Genomic DNA, 6,000 nt, shown 5'->3' with positions numbered 1-6,000 from the left:
ACTAGTTTAGTGGTAGTTAATTGAAGGTGGAGAGGTCACCAGTCCCTCGCACCAGTCCAGAGCCCCCATTTAGCTGCTGTGGTCGTTACAAACGCCATGAAGGGAAAGACCAATCTAAATTTGCCCTCCCCCCACGGCACTGCCCACCACTGCGTTGCCGTCCGGCAGCATGAGGAGCTAGGGGGTTGTTTTTTCCCGGATGAAGCAAGGTGTACATCATACATTAGCATTTTTTTTCACACAATCTAACGGACAAATTAAAATTGTGATTCTAAATATGTACCGTGTAAACACGCAAATTCAGAGAGTTTAATTGTTAAGACGACAACCTCGTGTGTCACTAAAAGTTTGTGCACCTAAATAAAGTGTGGCACTACCGAATGAATGGTTAAGGCCACCCATTTGCTGACCTATACTTTTTTCCTCTCGTTCATGCAACCCGTTCATACATCAGTTCTAGTAAGATCGTGTGTGATGAAATATGCATGACAAAACTTGCCCTCTCTCCTTAATTGACTATTGCTGCTGCATTATTAAATGCGTTTCCACTAAAATGCATCCTTTTCTATGTGGTTCATGGAAAGAAGTAATGATAAAAAGGAAAATCAAACAAGGTTACATTCAAAAGCATGAGATTCCATTTTTTTTAAATGTAACCTCAGCATGACTGCTTCTAAGCAGGTACGTTGAATTGCTGTGGAAAATTACATTTCAACGATGGCAAAGGTGTAATCACATTTGAAAGGCTAATATTATTTTATAGCTACAGTGTATAGAAAGTAAAATATAATATTTATATTCATTCTTGATTTGAAGCTTTCGTGACTGCAGGAATCCATACTCTTTGGTTCCTTAAGAAACCCGTTAGCAACATCAGCAAGGATGAGCGTTTTGAACTCGCTCAATTAAAAAAGAGAAGTGATATTGTCATCCTCTCAGCCGACAAGGGCAATGCCACTTTCATCATGGATAAAACCACATGCAACAACAAAATTCAGGACCTTCTTATGAATGGTAGCTATACCAAAATCAATAGAGATCCTACCAACCGCTTGGTTACGAAAACCAACAATGTCATCACTAACTCGACTCCTCACATCGAACCAACTAAGCTGCTCTCTCTAAAATCTTCTGCTGCTAGACCACCCAGATTTTATGGCCTTCCAAAAATCCATAAAGAAGGTAAACCGCTCCATCCCATCATCTGCACCATTAACTCACCCACCTACAAACTGGCACGATTTCTGTCTGAGACCCTGCTTCCATTCACTGGCAAGAACACCTCAACTCACTTGTTTTTTCTAATCAAATACATCTCACTGTCTCCAGATGATTTGCTTGTCAGTCTCGATGTAGTCTCTCTGTTCACCAAGGTACCTGTGCCTGACACCATTGCAATCATTGAAGACTTGGTCCAGCAGGGACTGCATTCTGATGTGTCAACTTTGGTGAGGCACTGCCTTACCAATACTTACTTCACCTGGAATGGTACATTCTACAAACAAGAGGAATGTACCCCAATGGGTTCTCCCTTATTGCCAGTGGTAGCGAATGTTTTCATGGATAAATTTGAGACAGATGCTATCCAGACATCCACCCTGCGTGTTCGTCATATGGCCACATGGCCAGCCAGCACTAAACCGATTATTTAACCACATCAATTCCATACACCCAGCCATCAAATTCACCATGGAAGTGAAAAAGGATGGCAAGTTACCATTCCCATATGTTTTGATCAGGAAGAGACCTGATGGCTCGTTGGGACATTTTGTCTACAGGAAAGCCACCCACACGGATGCCTATCTAAAGCCTGACTCCCACCACCATCCAGCCCAGAAGAATTCCCTCATCAAAACACTACACCATAGTGTCCATTGCATCTCCGACCTGCACCACCTAGCCAGTGAGCTGGAGCACGTACACCAAGCCCTCAGGATGAATGGATATTCTGACTGTACAATCCGCAAAGCTGTCTCCCCAGTCATGCATGGGGAGACAACCATCTGAGGACCCAATAAAAACTACCATCTTGCCATACATAGCAGGGGTTACCAAAAATATTTACAAAATCTTAAACAAACACAAGATCCAGGTTCGTTTCAGCACAGTACACAAAGTCCGTGATTTGATCCCATCTGTAAAGGATGTGTTTCCTGACATGCAATACCCTGGTGTCTACAAACTAAGTTGTGGCTGCGGCAGCAGTTACATTGGGGGAACGAAATGACGTCTCGGACCGTGTTCGTGAACACAAGGCAGATCTGAAACATGGTAGGACCAATACTTCTGCAGTTGCTGATCATTATTTTAACGCTGTGGGCTCACACGAAATTTATTTTTCCAAGACGAAGGTACTCTGCAAGCCCACCGGCTATCATCAGAGATTTGTTCATGAAGCCATCCAGATATATAAACACAGATACAACTTCAACCGAGAAGATGGGTATAAACTGAGCAATCATTGGAAGGACGTTATTAACCAAGTAAAGTCTTACCTGACTGTGATGTTTCCATCCTATTTGCCTATGTCAGCTGTTATTTCCGACTCTCTGAGAACATCACCAGGTTAAATGTCTCCTTATGTGTGTTTCTCTCTATCTCTGTGTGTCTCTCTGTGTTGTGTCTCTGTGTGTCTCTCTCTGTGTGTGTCCTCTCTGTGTGTGTCTCTCTCTCTCTCTGTGTGTGTCTCTCTGTGTGTGTCTCTTTGTGTGTGTCTCTCTCTGTGTGTGTGTCTCTCTCTCTGTGTGTGTCTCTCTCTGTGTGTCTCTGTGTGTGTGTGTCTTTTTGTGTGTCTCTCTCTCTGTGTGTGTGTCTCTCTCTCTCCATGTGTATCTCTTGCTCTTGCGGGTTTCCCGTTGCCTGGCTCTCTGACATTGACATGCTAATCTTCTCATTGGCACACCCCCGGTTGCTGGAGCCGTCTCACATTGACATGCTAATCTCTTACATTTGTAGGACTTGAAATATCACGCGCCACGCGTTCTATTGCTAGGCAAGCGAGCAGAGTACAGTGGGAGCATCTGAGGACACGGTTGTTGTTGTCGTGGCATTAAGGGGGAGGTCGTTAAGAGACGCGACAGGTGTTAGGGGTGACTGAGGACGCAGGCCGGTGATTGAACAGGAGGGTGAGTGGTTAATGACCAGCGCCGGCCTGGCGGCAATAACATGGTCACATGAGGCTGGGGGCCTGGGGGCGAGTAGCAAAGCGGGGGATGAGATAATTGATTGGGACTGATTGTTGCGGGGATAAAGGGCACAGCCTAACGGAGAGACGGGATTCTTGGTTGGTGTTGGAGTTGGAGTGATTGGTGCCCGGGACAGAGACGGAGCAGCAGTGAGCAGGAATAGATACGATAAGAGTGGATAGAGAGAACACAGTGTACGGTAGCAGTGGCAGCAGTGGACGGAGTGAGTACAGAGTAGGGTAGCAGCGGAGTAACGGACCTTGGGGGAGAGAAGGAGAGTGAGCGAGCGAAGTCGCGGAGCGAGCGAACAGGGAGACGTGGAGTGCTGTTGATGGCGGGTTGGGCATCGGAGCGAACGGAGAGACACGGAGCGATGATGAGGAGGAGGTGTGAACTCTATATGCGTGAATAAACGAGACAAGAAAGACAACGAGAGTATGAGTCCTACACATTTACGTACAAATTCCTCTCTAGCTACGCCCACTTACCCTTGGGTTAGACCCACCAAAAGACTATACAGTATAACCTCTTGTTGCAGCAGCTCTTTCTCCTACGTCAGCAATTATCCTGCTGTGTTTGTTTCACCTGATGACGGTTGCTTGTGTTGGGATCGAAACGTCGTGATCTATACATTTTCTATCTACGTGACTTTACCGAAAGAACCAAAGAGTATTTATATTAATATCAATGTTATCCTGAAAGTAAACAATATTTCGTCGAATACGTTGTTCAAATGTAATGCATTGTCTGGTTTGTGTACTGTATCGTTAAACAATACTAACGCTTGTAAATAATTACACTCAAACAACTGTGAAAACCCACTTTAAATACCATTGATGCAATATTGTGGCAAATAATCTGACGGGTAACCACTGAATTTGATGTAGAGTGTGCGAATGTACATTGTTCCATGCCATACCATTTTACAGAGAAATATATATATATATCCCATTATTCCTGAGGCTTTTTATCTCACTAAAATGAGCTTTAATCGAAGACCAGATTTGTCAATAAAATTACATGACAATTCCATCATATATTTGTGGGCGACCATAGAAAACACCATCGAATGGAAAAGCAATGAATGTATGTTCAGCTTGTGTAAGATTATAAACAGTCACTCATTTAATGTCGTGAAATGTGTCGACCGGTCAAAAAAAAAAAACTTCGACGCATTTTTGGTTTATTTTACCTCCGTTATGTGGATGCAAGATTGTGATACAGAATTGCAGAGAAAACCCCGGTACTCCCAGGCCATGCAAAATGCCTCGTTGGCACATTTATGCTAACCTAAGAGGACTCGCTCATCGTTAGCTACAAACTTAGTCGTCACAGGACAACCCACGCTGTTGCCTCAAAAAGCCCATTTGGCTATTTTTTGTTGGGCCACCCGACGTGGTAGAACGATGTTAAACAAAAATGTACGTCATCAGAGACCTACAGCGTGTACGAGCTATTCAGCAAGCACGAGTCATTCAGTGGCTGTATTACGTCACTGCTTGCCCGTTAATTAGCTGCGAAAATGTAAATACTTTGCCTACGAAATTCTATGTATGTTATTGCACATATAGCATAATGAATTGCCTTTATGCGAATAGCATGTATATATGGTTATATTTAAAATGCTGTTGCACATAATTGAGAATAAGATTTTAAAAACTCGTATCAGTGTTTTTTTTATATTTGGTGAATGCTAATTGCTATGGGCAATGTAGCTCAGCTAGGATGTTGACAGTCCATCATCCCTCCGGCGGTCAATAAAATAATAATTGCTTTGTGGAGAAGTCACCAGTGGTTTTCCTATGGGGAGACATGCCCCTGCCATAGCAATGCAGAATTTACACAACTAACTCAGGGCTGTAAAGAGGAGATGAGCGCTGTTGAAATGTTCATTTGAGCTGGAAATCACTCTGACAAAAGCATGTGTGTTTGTAAAATGTATTCTGTCTTACCAGAGCTCTGTATTTTCACATACTGTAGAGCACTACGCAGTAAAGCTACCGTAATATTTTACCAGTACTGTAATTCATACCTTTTGATTGGCTTTAAACATATACAAATGGTGTGTAATCATATCAATTTGCAAATAGAATGTTGTAAAAACTGTGATGTGCTGAAATGCAGTATGCGCATCAGTATATCGTTCTAATTGGGTAGATAAATAGGTACCCTTTATGTGGGAATTCAAAAGTGGTTTCCAAGTGAGCACATTGGCCATTAACCAAAGGAATTTGACATTTTTACCACCGACTCAAAACCCACAAAAGAGATTGGAAACACTTTACACTCCACAGACTTACTTCAGCTGTTTTGTCTGGTGATCATGTAATGCCTTGTCATAAAAGTAAAACACGATAATTTAAAACGGACGATATTAGATCTAAAAGGTGGAGGTCTGAAACGTAAGAGAGAAAGAGCCCGAAGAGGGAACAGCTGTATAGGGCGACGATGATGTTGTTCATCTTCTTGGTTCTTTCGGTAAAGTCACGTAGAATGGAAATAATAAAATAATAAAAGTAAAACATAATAAAATAATTCTCACGACGGTTCGGCCACAACGCAAGCAGCCGTCCTCAGGTGAAGAACAGGTCTGTCGATAAGACAGTCTGAATGACAGTCTGAATGAATGACTTATCGACAGACCTGTTCTTCACCTGAGGACGGCTGCTTGCGTTGTGGCCGAAACATCGTGTAGAATTATTTTATTATGTTTTATTTGTATTATTTTATTATTGCCATTCTACGTGACTTTACCGAAAGAACCAAGAAGATGAATCCCTGCAGTCACGAAAGCTTTAAATCGAAAGATGATGTT

The sequence above is a fragment of the Lampetra fluviatilis genome, chromosome 7 (assembly GCF_964198595.1).
Source record: "Lampetra fluviatilis chromosome 7, kcLamFluv1.1, whole genome shotgun sequence".
Lineage (NCBI taxonomy): Eukaryota > Metazoa > Chordata > Hyperoartia > Petromyzontiformes > Petromyzontidae > Lampetra > Lampetra fluviatilis.
Note: the sequence above shows the minus strand (reverse complement) of the source record.